Source organism: Cydia pomonella, chromosome 2 (assembly GCF_033807575.1).
Source record: "Cydia pomonella isolate Wapato2018A chromosome 2, ilCydPomo1, whole genome shotgun sequence".
In the NCBI taxonomy this organism is placed as follows: Eukaryota; Metazoa; Arthropoda; class Insecta; order Lepidoptera; family Tortricidae; genus Cydia; species Cydia pomonella.
Window position 1 is genome coordinate 12,120,404 of NC_084704.1, and position 14,963 is coordinate 12,135,366.

Genomic DNA, 14,963 nt, shown 5'->3' on the forward strand with positions numbered 1-14,963 from the left:
TAATAAAGCCGCGGACTGGACGCGCGCGGCGCGGCAAGATGCCACCGCTGTGCCCGCTGTCATCTAAAACAGGTTCATTGAAGTCTATACACTTTGATCGTGTCGCTCGGAACTGGGCGGTCGGTGAGAGCGACGCGAGTGGTAGTTCGCGCGGCACGACCAACATTTTGCCGCTCTTGCCGCGCAGCGCGCCGCGTGCATCCAGTCCGCGGCCTAAGCCACCTTTACCCGTATTTAAAAGTAAAGTAAAACTAAAAAAAGTTTATTGCCAAAACTAGAAAGCATCATTCCTTAAACATTACAAATTATAAAAAAAGTGAAAAAAAAAAACAAGACATTAAACATAACATAATAGGTACCTACATAATTACATAATTCATATCGTTAAGGCAATGGGTACCAGTCTCAGCCTGTGCCAGATATGTGATATCCAGCGCTGATTTTCAGCCTGGTCCCTATATTCCTTTTGCAAGTCGAAAAAGTGCGCTATAGCCAGTTTCTTGAACTTAGGTAATGGCATCGGACTCCTTAACGGTGGCGGTAAGTCATTCCAAATTTTCGTTGCTGCATATTTGAAACCACCCTTGAAAAACTTGGTCTTATGTTTTGGGATAAGTAAGACGTTTTGTCGATGTCTTCTCACGAGTATATGTGCATCCTGTACCCATTTTAATTTTTCGTAAAGATATGGCGGTTTTTCAAATTCAATTATTTTACGTAGCGTATAAGCGAGATGTAGGTTTCTTCAGCCCATAGCTGGCATAAGTTCTTGTGGTTTGAATGAATGATAAATCTGCGTATCATCTGCATAGAGGTGCACTTCACAGTGCTTTAGCTCAGCCACTATGTCAGCCGTGTACATTATAAACAACAAAGGGCTTAGTACTGATCATTGTGGAGTTCCTCGCCTAATTTTACGAATTTGCGATATAGCCTTCTCTCCCTGCTCCAGTTGCAATTCTACGTACTGCTGTCTGCTTGCAAGGAACGATTGAAACCACTTTCGCGCTGATTCCGCTACTCCATAATACGCCATTTTCGCGAGTAATAGTGACGGGTTAATGCAATCAAACGCGCGAGAAAAGTCCAGCAAACCCTTACCTTCAACCTCCCAAATCGAACCTTTACCTTCATCCGAGGCTGCCACTAAGTCATCGGTTACTTTTGCAAGTGCTGTTGCTGTACCATGCTTACTGCGGAAGCCTGACTGTATTTGCGGTAAGAGTTAATTTTCCTCTAAGTGTTTCTTTAGTTGTTCACATACCCATTTTTCTATAATTTTCGACAGAACTGGAATAATGCTGACCGGCCTCAGATCTTTATATTCTTCAACTTAATTTTTTTTGTTATTGGCCGTATTTTTGCTATTTTCCAGGCTTCTGGAAAGATGCCTGACTCAATTGACGCGTTAACAATCTGTGTTATTATCGGGAGTGTAACGCTCAAGGTCAGGCGTATCATGTCGATTGATATATCGTCCTGTCCACTTGCTTTTGTTTCAACCGACTCTAAAATTTTGAGGACTTGATTCTCCGTAGCCCTTTCAATGTTGAATATTTGACTACTGCTCCTGTTATTTTCGAAAAATGTCTGCGTCTTGTGGTCTGTTGCTGCACTTCCTGGTACCTCTAAAAAGAAATCATTTAGCCCGTTGGGATTACATAAATGCTTCGGTATCTGCGGTTTATCTTTATCTCCTATTAGCGAGTAACTTCTAAGATAATGTGTCGACATATATTTCGGATGGTTTTTATTTTATTAATAAAATGGGTGAAGTAGGTTTTTTTTCACGCTCTAAGGCTCCAGTGGTATAGTTCCGTAAGCTTTTATAGTAGTCCTTATGTGGCTGGGTACCTGTTTTGCGAGCTTTTTTCTTTTCTCCACCTTTACGTGCACTAAGCTGTGCCGCAAGATCACAGTCAGTAAAATACGGCCAGATTCGAATTTTCTTCAAACAAAAACGTCACTTTTGTCACTGACATATCCGATCCGTATCGTATCTAATAGACCTAATATTTAACGTATCTTGAAGTTCGAATCGGGCCGCTAGTGCCCTAACCTAGTACCTATGGTCCTGTAAAAATGGGAAGCAGCTGCATGCTGCATGATGATAATTATTTATATCATCGGGAATTTGGAAACTCCTTGAACACCTACATTGATTACCAAACTAATAATTACATAATCATTATATTAACTGTATTTGGCGAATAAATCCTGCATACATTTGCACTACATGTGAATTGTTTTTAAATCCAATTTAACACCAGACTTATTTTGTATTCATAAAAGTTAATGATTACGAAATCCACTTCTGCTTAACTTCTTTATTTTGAACTCTACTATTCAATCTTTGGGGTTAAAACCGCTTGTTGGTGATTATGAGACTGAAGAACTGGTTATTTTCGCAATTTTAGTTTTGGTTAGTTGCTTTTAGCCAAAATGAAATCTTAAAATGCCCGGCCTGAAGTCGATTTTACTGTGACACAATTAGTTTAAATACGAGCTTTTGAAAGTTAATTGGATAAGTAGCTTAGTCTATTTTGAAAGAAGAGTATTGCTTACGCCCACGTGTGCTGAGTTTGGCCAAAGTGATTACAAATTACTGAAATGGATAATTCATTTGTTTGATTTAATTCGAAGTAAGTTTTGTAACACAGTTGGGCAACATTTGCGATGCGCAACGATGTGGTCGAGATCACTTGGAACCATTTGATAAATTCACATACGATAGATCGATGATATGCTTGGGTTTTATGTATATGAAATAACAAGAAAGTTTTGCAAGTCGACAACAAACATAAATTACCGTATAGTATAATTCAATAGAGATGAATGTAGTTGAGCTTACTTCACTCCATCAGGTCTGGCCGAAAAAGCGTCATTATAACCTACTTAGATTTTTTAAAATATGTCAATAAAAATACAATTACCTTTCTATATCTTATACCTTTAAACGAGCAATTCTTGTATATATATATATATATATATATTTCTGTGATCTCGGAAACGGCTCTAACGATTTCCCTGAAATTTGGTATATGGGGGTTTTTGGGGGTATACAATCTATCTAGATTATTCTTATGTTTGGGAAAACGCGTGTTTTCGAGTTTTCATGCGTTTTTCTTTCGTCGCAGAATATGGTCGCTAATTTCGTGTTGCCGGCCACTGTCCGTCTGGTCCAACGGGTTAAGACGCGGACTGCTAAACGAGTGTTACGGGTTCGAATCTCGCCCGGTTACACTAACTTTTGTTTTTTTTTTATATGTTCAAGTTTATTTTTTAATTTTTATAGTTATAACCGAGCAAAGCTCGGTCGCCCAGGTACTAAAATATTAAACGATGTTAATGTTCTCAAAAATATTTTTTTTATAAATCAAAAGAAATCTTGCGTTCGTAATAAAAGTGACATAGCTGTATAATTATGGTGTAGAGCGTTTATCGTCCCGAAATACGACGGAACAAAAGCGTGAAAACAAAAATACTTCACCGACGCACAGTCGCACGCGCATGCTTTCGGACACCTATAGCCAGACAATGGATCTAAATACATTCGCATACTTCACTACGACATAGATTGGAAGCCAATAATAATTTTCGTTGTTTTTTATATTTTTTGCTAAGAATTTGAGCGAGGTGTTGTTGAAAATGACTCTTTAAAAGGTTAGTTAGAGGATAACTTTAAATGTATTTAGATGAACTACCTGTCTTTTTCTAATTGTATTATCTCGCACGCATGCTACTGTCGCGGCAAACTCGTGCTACTCTTTTATTCCGCAGTTTCATATACATAATACTGTATTTGTGTGGTAGTCTCTATGTTGGTCTGTGGGTGTTCTTTCACTAGTCAAACTTTAACCTATTAGATACATCTTTTCCTTCTTTACTTATACTTCTTTTCCCCCAGTATAAGGAGAAGCAATCCAGAAAAGGAGAAATTCACAGTGAATGTAATAGGTCGACTAATCTACTCCTGTATTTTATCCGTGCTATGAATTTGCCTGCCGAATGTAGATATAAAGTAAATAACATGATGTCAAATTACGTAAAACTTACACATACTACGTAAAAATCCTTTCTACCGTTTGAGCTCTAAGGCGTGCTAATGAAATAAATACATATAACATATATTAATTAGTTAATTAATTAAACACCCATTTGAAAAAAAAAATGCCTTCACTTCATCCTCACATTATCGTGAATTGAAACTTATTATAATTTTCCACTTCGCCTTCTGTTTGCGCCGATGTCACCTGTCGGCGATGTGTGGTCGCATTCCGTTTTTTTACTGGCTAGAAATAGACTTAGACGTACATTTTATTGGATATGTGCTAGGACTAGTCATGTTGCACACGGCTATACGGTGACGTCATAATATATTCGTGTTATAAATTGTAGAAAACTTTCTTAGATAGGCTTGTATACAGTCCACCATTAGTAGCTTTAAAAATATGTAATAAGTTCCTGTATGTATAACAATTGGACCGTGACAGATACTTTAGATAGAACGCAAAAATTCCAAGATGACAGATATCAGATTCAGATTGGAGCGTTGTATCGTACGTTACAATTGATTCCGACTGTACAGTATGAACAAAACATTAACATAATTGGATTCAAATGATATATTGACATTTATGACTACTAATCTTAAGAAATGTCTGAAATAAACTTTAGATAGTTCTAAAGTTTATTTCAGACATTTCTTCTTCATTGTGAAGTAACAATTAGCAACAACTTTTTTGTTATAAAAGTTGGCAAATATTATTTTATACGGGCAATGTGTGGTCGTACCTCCCCATTAATGAATAAAAAAATTAATAAAATTGAATTCAAAAAATGGACAACGATAAATACTAAATTCAAAATTCAAAAATGTATTCTGCAAGTCCTCAAGGGCTCTTTTACAAATTAATACAACATTTATAGTGACATGAAAAATACATAACAACATTTATAAATACAACAGCCAATAACTGGGTAAACATTATATTATAATAATCTTAAAATAAAAAATTACTACAATACAATAGATATGTATAGTCCCTATGGTTAAAAATACATTAAATCTGGAGATGTAAAAGGTCCCTAATGTCAGAGTACTAATACTAATAAGATTTGGAGGTGTAAAGTGTCTCCAAGTGTCAAAATAAAATTTATACTAAATAAATAAATCGCGTCTGTTAAGCTAGCACTAGCAGTCTCATAAACGAATGCTACAGAAAATACCTAAAATACCTATACGTAGAAATATCCGTAACAGGAAAAAATACCAGTGATAAACACACACATAAGTAAATGCTCTTAGCAGGATTCGAACTGGGGACCTCCTCTTCGCAGGCAGTACCACTGCCAACTCGGTTAGGAGGCGTTATTGATTAGCCGATAATATTATTATACTTACGGACACATAGCTGACAAGTAGGTATGTTGTCTCTTGATAGTTATAAAGTACCTAGCTATATCTTATACTGACTGTACCCAGTAAGAGTATGTGGTGGCTTCGTGCCAATTCTAATTTTCCGGGTATTAAACTTTATGAGACAGTTGCAATTTTTTGCATTATAAAACTAATAAAGTAGTCTTAATTTGAAACGAGTGCTCTAAATTAGGAACATTATATTTAAAGTGATACATTGACCCTTCAAATGTTTTTTTTGCGACAATTTATGATTTATTGGTTTTATGAGACAGTACAACATGTCATGTCTTTAGCTTTTAAGTAATATTATCTTAGTTGGTTATTTTTTTAAACACTTGTAACATATTTATTTTGTGAAGAGCGGTTTCACTGCGAAAGAGAGGAATATATTGAAGTAGGTACGTAACAGTAGCAGAATCAAATAATTCAATTTAGTTAGTAATAAATTCAGTAGTTTTATGGAATGAAATACTTTTATTACTTATACTTGTGAGCAACGACATATTCAGAAATAGCTATTTAGTGTTCAATATGATGCACATCTATACGATTGACAAATTGCAATATGAGTTCATAGAATAACTAGATAAATATCTCTTTTTCACATCCAGGTAGAGTTTAGTAGAGATTTCAAACTAAAATTATGGCAGTCAGGGCCAGACATATTTTATAGCACAATAAACTTAGAGCTAAAATTAAGCATAATACTTATGTACAAGAAACATAAAGATTTTCCTAAAATATTTAGTCTTACAATAATAGAATTAAAGTTTTTTTTGTCGCAAGTCACAATGTGTTAAACCTTACGCTACTTTTAAGCTATATTATGATAAGTTACTATACTGAAGTTATATATTTATTTTAACTTTATTATACGGGAAATATTGTAACAAACCATATGTACCAGAATGCACTTTTAGATCAATAGATAGGAGAACTGATATACTTATTAAAAAATAGATTTAAACTTTAAAAACGTCGGCGTGGGCTAAGGACGATTTACGCGTATTTTATACAATATTTTTATTTCATACAAAGTTTAGATTTTTAATAAGTAAATTTAAAAATTAAGCAAATGTTTTCCGCCCAATCATTGTCTATGGGAATATAGTTTTAAAAAGTATATGTGATAGGCAACCTCTTTGTTTCATATTTGTCTATGACAAAACTTATCTAGTACACAACAGTAGTATATTACGAGTAATTTAATACTCACATATGCTAATTTTATATAACGTGTACTTAAATCAAATGAAATGTAATATGTACCTACAAAGGTACCTGCTATTTCATATAATTCACAAAAAGAATTCAAAAGATATTTTTGATAATAAAAGATAGAAGCAAATTTTAAGGCTAACTACAGTATCTACGATATCGGTTACCTGCTTAATGGGATGGAATAGTTTTAAATAAAAAAACTAACTAAAAAAAAAAGATATGCAACTAGCTCACAAGAGTCACAAGAGACTGTCGGCCGTATTCGAACTTTAAGATACGTGAAAAATTTCTCAATATACGATATGGATTGGATACCTCAGTGTCATAAGTGACGATTTTGTTTGAAGAAACGTCACCTTTTGTCACTGACATATCTAATCCATATCGTATCTTTAGCAAATGTCTGCCATATCTTAAAGTTCGAAATCGGGCCGTTTTAGTAAGTAAATGACGAAACTCAATCGTACGGTTAATTTCACAGTAACGACTGAAAATGTTTGTTTACATTACCGTATCTTCGGAGCTTCAGTGAGCGTATAAATACCGGCGACTTTCGCAACGGTATTTATAAATAAAAATGTATTTAGGGAAATACCAAAGACTAGCAAAGCACACGGACATGATGGTTAAGTTTTGTTAATTACCGATATCATATCATTATAGCAATTGTATGTACCTGTGTACAACAGGGAACTGCAAATTAATGAATGCCCGCTAGTAGTCGCCCACAACATGCTGAGATCAGACCATTTCGTGGCACTTTCTCCTTTATGTTTTTTCTGTTTTGTATTATTTTCTATATTGTGTTTGTGCTTACGAATAAATTATTTTTAATCCTAATAGTACTCAGTAAGTAGTAAATAGCTTCTTCGTTTGTGTGGAATGATGATGATGGTTGATAAAAGCTATTATATAGCCTTTCCCGAGCCTTAAAGTATCTCCTTGCCAAATTTCACCTAAATCGGTTCAGCGGTTTAAGCGTGAAGAAGCAACAGACAGAGTTACAATCGTATTTATAATATTAGTAGGGATTCATTCATATAGTTACCATGCGAATATTAGTTTACTTTTTTTTTTGTAAAACTACATAAAACTCTTCAATACCACTGAAAAATAGTTGGTCGAGTGCATCGTCCCTTATGAAACAAACAGGAGGACTATTCAGATAGTACGTGAAATATTAATCTTTCAACCAGAAATCTCAATTTTGAAAACTGATATTACAACTATTAACTATGTTAACTATTATTAGTCCTGTTCAAATGCTATAATAACAAACAAATAAGAAACATTAGGTATAATCCGTATAATGCCATGGTTACCATAAGCTTCCAATTATCAGTCTAGTTCAAGACGTCTTCCCAATGCCTACAGAGTTCTTGCTTCTGAGGAACCAACTTACGTATTATCTCCGCTATTTCGGATCTCTATTGCACGCTTGTTCTGGTTATTTGGAGGCGAGTGCAAGGTAGGTGTTTGGATTACCAATCCAGCTGAAACACGATCCCTGCTGACGTCAGCGATCGTGTTACACGAACAACGCGTGCGCAGTTCTTAGTAAACTATCCAAATAATAAGTTTTAGCATTAATAGTATAAGTATTAATATTGATATATCTCTCAATGCAAGTTACAAGCTAACAGATATTACAAATAAAATTTTGTGATTTTGTTTTCCTTTTGTGATTGCGTTTTGCCTTCAAATTGCAATAGTAATATTATTCACATCTAACGAATATATTCAAGTTAGTATTGGACCATACTTGGAAGCCCTTGCACCGTAGCGGTGTGGTTTTTGGTACCTACTTAAATTTTCTTATCTCATTTTTTCCTAGGAGACTCATTTATCGTGCTGGTGACGACGTCAATACAGGGTGTTTATTTAGTCACCTGCAATAATTTACGGGCTGAATTTGTAGGTCATTTGAGCAACTTTTACTATGGGATCAACCCCGAAATCCCGAAAAAAAAATCTTCATGGAAAATGTCAAGGTCAGACAGCCAAATGTATCGAACAGCCAATTTTTTTCGCGATTTCGTGGTTGGTCCCATAGTAAAAGTTGCTCAGTATGACCTATACATATATTCACCCCGTAAATTAATGCAGTTGACTAAATAAACAACTTGTATTTTAAGTTCTATTCCCGTTGGAATGAAACACCTTAAGCTGTTATGGAAAAATCATTAAGAAATGATATTGTAGGTCTCACGCTCAGTATGTGGTAACTCTGGTTATCAAAAATTGACGTTTATCAGTTCTGTGTGTGACGCCTATAAGCCTAGTTTTACATTGTGTCAATAACATACTAAAAAATCATGGAGAATGGATAATATTTAGAAGTGGAAAAACATTTTCTCTTTTTGTATTGACGATCACGTGTTTTCTTAAGAGACTTCCCTCTTAAGAGATACGTACATACCATCCCAGTAAGTAGATACAGATATAGTAGATGTCACATGATCGTAAATCGTTAATAAATTGCACCCAATCGGAGCTTTAATTTCATTTTAAGGTTTTGTTTTTGGTAACACGCATTCGATCGAAAAGGTAAATGTTTATTATGAAACGTATTTAAACACATTTACTGGTCCTGTAAGAAACAATACAACTTGATGTAGTAGTTGTGATTAGCCTTTTTTATTTTTACTACGCCAGTGGTTCTAAACTTCTAATTTATATGCTCGCAGCCAAAAATACGCGCGCCTGTAAATCAATCGTCAAACCATCTTCAAACGCGGAGACATAAAAATGTTGTTGACCTCTTACCGCAGCAGTTATCTATAGATGTATTCAATGTGCATACTTTTCTATATATTATGATCGTTGATTTTTTTGGGTTAACTCTATTAAGCCCTTGTAAGCTTCGCCGTGTGCGGGTCTCCGTTAGACTGTTAACTGTTGGTGACCATTCCAACCAGATAGACTGCAAATATCGACATAATTGTAAAATTCAATGTTGAATAAAATTTACGGTTCGTTTACCTTTATCTCCATGGTAAGAGTGATCGTTGGAAATTAAGAATATTGCAAATTTGGTTGTGGTTTTTAAACAACGTTTGGGGTTTCCTAAACAAAAAAAGATGTATAAAGTGATAATTTTGTAAGGGTTAAATAATCCCACCTCTACTGGCTATGGTGATAGCTTGGCACGGTTATCAGAAGACATTGAATATTAATGATTTCATATAATAATAGCTGACTTTTCAACTACTGGTACATTATTGATATTGATAAAGTAACCAGAGACGTGGCCTTGCGTTGTGGCCGATCCGCCACAAGCCACACGCTGCATTCGATTCGTATCCATATTGTGCAACTTACCAACCTGTCAAATTGACATGTTCTACAATTGCGAGATCCTTATAATACTTTATTCTGGATACTAAGTGGGATATACGAGTATACACAAAATTAAAACAAAATAGTCACTCGTGCTAATAATAATAGGGATCAGACGATCGAGTGCAAATGACATAACGTCCCTGACATAGTGCGTAACTAACAAATGCAGTAAGGTCCAATTACCTTGTACATTGTTTGAATTTAGAACTATCCCCTAATCAGGATTAATAGAGTAATAGAAATCAGTGTTATATTTTTTCGTGCGTAAGTTTCGCGTGAAGGGAGCCATAACCGGCGTTGTGGCATTAGGCGGGCCGCACGATTGCTTGCCATCGTCGTGTCATTAAAAAAAAAGCTTATAGCTGCTATGGGCGCTTGCAACATACATTATGTACATTTTGATGCAAATGCGTGAAATGTCATTTGTACGGATCCCGAAATGTCGTTTATGAATAAAAGACAAAGAACAAGTACTTGACACTATCAGGAACCGTACATAAAACTTGCAGCATTTTGAATAACAAAAATAACCGACGTTGATTACTAGCTTAATTTCTATTTCTATGCCCATTTTTGTAGTTGTGATAAAGTTTCTAACACTAAACAAGTTTCGTAATCCTATCAAAACACCCAAAACCGTAACAAAGAATTCACGTTTCAAGCATAAACACGCGTTTGATCCCGGTACTAAACAATGGTAGGATCAAGCAGGTCAATAAAATAACAGTGAAAGGAGATCTGGGAAAAGTTTCGTGTTTTTAACTGAATTATTTATTAACAACAATATTATTATATTTACACGGCATTACAGACAAGCCAATACACCGAGATGATGCATTTCTCCTGAAGCTTACAGGACTTTTTATTTTTATTCTGAGGTTGTGCAATAACGAGGATTTGTGTTGTATTTTTGTCCTTAGTAATTTGAATCGCCGCTTTATGTCTTAGTGACATAAAGCGGCGCTATAATTCACAAGACCAAGTACTTTTTTAGGGTTACGTAGTCAACTAGGAACAGTAGGAACTCGTATAGTTAGCTATGTCCGTCTGTCTGTCCGTCTACACGTGTAAAAAGCGCTACGATTTTTTTAAAACTCCGTTTCCTGAACTTACTGCACCTTAAAGTGGGGATTTTTTTTTCTTCACATCATCTCTTTTGTGTGGAATCTCATTGGATAGATCTTCTAAAACGAATAGGGATCTGATACATCTATTTTTAGAGAAAGTAAATATTTTTGGAAATATTCGCCCTGAAAGAAATAAAATATGTGTAGAAAACTTTGCAAGCTCCTGGCCGTCATATGATTGTCTAAAAACACTGTAAGGTAACATACTCGTACTTTTTGTTCCAAAGGTTAATTAATTAATTGAATTTATTCTCAAAATTAATTCGACTGGATGCATATACGAAAAATATTCGTAGATACGGTTTAGTTCAGAAACATCTTTGCGAGCCAACGTTCCAAAAACATATTTACACGACCTTATTGTCAGTGTCTTAGAGGTGAGAAAATACAAAATTTTCTTCTACGTTTTCCTAATCAGTACCCCTAGTGTAACTTTGATCGACATCATAACGTGACGAACGCGTTTGCGTTAAGTCTCATTTTGTATAGGATTTTGAGGTTCCAAAACGTCCCGCTTGGCGCGCTCTTTCGAAATCCAATACAAAATGAGACTATACGCAAACGCGTACGTCACGTTTGGAAATCGAATTTATTTACACTAGGGGTACTGAACACGATACCGAATATGCTCTTAAACGGATCCTCACTATTTTAGTTATACCTTGTAAATATTTGGGAACTTTGCCTTGTAAAGATGTTTGTGAACTAAATCGTACATAGTTTGGTACTAAATACATATATCACTTTCGACATTAAATGTTCGTCAAATGTGATATATTTTTTTTAATGTGTTTAATACTATACAATATTATAGGTATAATAAAACATGAAACTAAATGAAAACAATATTTTCAGGTTATTTTTTACAATAATTAGTATTTATTACATAAATTATAGATACGCAAAATACATTACAATTATTTAATATATGTGCTAACTAAATGAAGAAAAAAAAATAAAAAATAAAAACACACACATGAAAGGTCGCTGGATGGCGGTGGTCTGGATGAATGGCCTCTTCTTGAATACAATATTATATTATAAACTAAACTATATCTAAACTTCAATATACATATAAATATTGACTGGGACACCATGGATTATCTTGTCAAAAAAGTGCAGGTCGTTTTTCAAGAAATGCGTCGCTTAATGACATAATCCGTCGATCTCTTGCCACCATCAATGTGCCTGCTCTTCTTGAGCCAACTGGCATTATCAGGGATGATGGCAAGAGGCCTGATGGGGTGTCCTTGGTTCCTTGGAGCTTGGGACGGATGTTAGTGTGGGATGTTACCTGCGTAGACACTGGCACCGTCCCACCTCCAACGGACCAATGTAAAAGCGGGCGCAGCGGCGGAAAGCGCCGAAATTTTGAAACGTAATAAATATAAGAGCCTCGGTAGAGAGTACCATTTTGTACCATTTGGCGTTGAAACTCTAGGTCCATGGGGTCCCAGCGCGTACAAGTTTTTTTGGAGAGATCGCGAAACGTCTGGTTGATGTAACTGGTGACCGAAGAGCTGGCGGCTTCCTCGCACAACGTATCAGTATTGCGATACAACGAGGAAATGCCGCCAGTATCCTTGGTACAATGCCTCAAGGGCCTATTTTAGATATAAGCTAGTTATAGTAATCATCTGTATATATCGATTATGTATATTGTTATTGTCAATAAATATTTTTATCATAATATAAAGTAAACATAAGTAAAATATCTACATACTCGTACTTACCTACTGTACCCTACTGTATACTGTCTGTCCTTACCACGGGCTGCTCCTGAAGCAAAGGTGCTCTATGATTTATATTATTCATTGCGTATTATTTTCGTTTTATTATTTAAGGCTCATCCATATTTGGACGCGCTTAAAGGTTTAAAATAATTTCCGCGTTGAGTTGACGCAGTAACTACCTCGTTTCATACGTTTACAGCGCAAACTTACATCAAGGAAGATCCTAAAGCGACGTTAAGATGGTTAAAATGAGTGTTTCCTTAATTTTATGAACATCCTTGTTTATTGGGGACAAGTCGGCTTACCGGATTTATATTTACTGTTAAACTTTAATTGGGTGGAGATTTTTATGGTCTGACAAAATATTCTCAGTGTTTACATATACTCTGCTTGCAACCCCCTTTGTCAGTAGAAAAATGCACGAAATTCAAATTTTATATGCTAGGACAACCCTTCGCGCATGCATTTTTTTAATTTACTGCCTTTGTTACAGACGGAAATGGCTTGCCAAATTATATTTTTATCATGTTAGTGGCAAACAAACGTACATACAGTCTGCTGGGGGTTTTATTTCGATTTTAGTAAGCTAAAGACGCTCGCAAACTCCCTGAAACTATTTCACTCTTAGGTTGAGGTACTAATATTGGGAATACTTACTTACTTGGCTGTCTTGGCTAGCGTGATGACCCAAAATGAGTCTTGGCCTCCAATAGAAGAGAACGCCACTTTGCTCGGCCCAGAGTAGATACGCGCCAGCTTTTGCTGACGCCGAGCTCACGGAGATCTGCCTCTACTCTATCCGCCCAACAATATTTAGGATGACCAACAGGACGGCGTCCAGTAGTTCGACCTAAGTAAGCCCTCTTGACAGCCCGATTGTCACCCATCCTTTTGAGGTTGCCAAGCCAGTGCCAGGAGACGATGTGCTTTGGTCTCACCTATTATATTCGGCACAGCTATTACTATTAGTTGTTCTACTTCGGTATTATTTCGAATCTATTAGGAATAACTTGATTAATATAGAACATTATTTATTTAGTACTGATTAAAATTTTACATGGAGTCGGTTGCACCAATCGTTTGTCATCTATATAATGATCGCTAAATCTTATTGTACGAGTAGTTTTAGTAGCAGTTGCTAAGTGATATTGATCAGTCTGTCAAATGTAAAACGTAGTAGTATCTACCTTACACTCATATAACGCAACAAAAAGAGATATGTCTCTATATATTCAATTAAACTGTTGCAAATACTTTTGAAAGCGAACTGTCGAGAAATATTTATTTATTAATTATTAATTTAAACTTTATTGCGCAACAGAAAACTTATCGTACAAAAGGCGTCCTTAATGCCAAAAGGCATTCTCTACCAGTCAACCTTAAGGTAAAGCAGAGAGATTGTGGGCGGTGCTATTAGCTATGACTAGGTACTATACTATTAACAAAATAACACAGAAGCTTACCTACGATTCAACATACATAACCAACAAAATACATATATACGTAATACAAATAATACATACAATATATAAATACATATATAAATTATATAAACTACTATAAATAATAGAAACTAGGAATCCTTCATACTACTAGCAAAGAAAGACCGTACCGATTCTTCTCTTAAACGCAAATTTATTTGGGGTATTTTACACTATTTTGAAAAGTCATCGAAAGTGGCAGATACTTTTGGCGCATTGCATGAATTGTATCATACGCTACTATTGATGCTGACTGTTCAGATTGAAAATAGTGACATCTATCCGTTACCTCCTGCTGCCGCCCGCCCTAGTTAATATCTGCCCGCCCAAACACCGCGCAAGCATTACAGCTGAACGTACCTAACAAGTGTTCGCGAATCTCGGTAGATGGCAGTAGTTATTTCGGACAGCTTTCTAAGACTTTATGATATTATGTCGTGCGACGGGATATGTGATCATTCTTCTTAGTCGATTAAACTTTTAATATATTTGTTTCGCACCAATATAATCATGCCGCTTATAATTTTAATGCGATCACAGGTACTAAGAATAGGTATCTTCCATTACCTGTCATAGCATTAAAATTATATCGTAAAAAAATTTAGTTGAAACAAATTTTTTACTTACTTAAAATACT

The 14,963-nt window shown here is 35.4% G+C and overlaps 1 protein-coding gene across 3 annotated transcripts in view; it reads left to right on the forward strand.

Moving 5' to 3' along the window:
- Positions 1-14,963, forward strand: part of LOC133534402 (rho guanine nucleotide exchange factor 17) — a 197,358-nt gene that overhangs the window by 34,031 nt on the left and 148,364 nt on the right. The gene's annotated exons all lie outside the window — the stretch shown is intronic.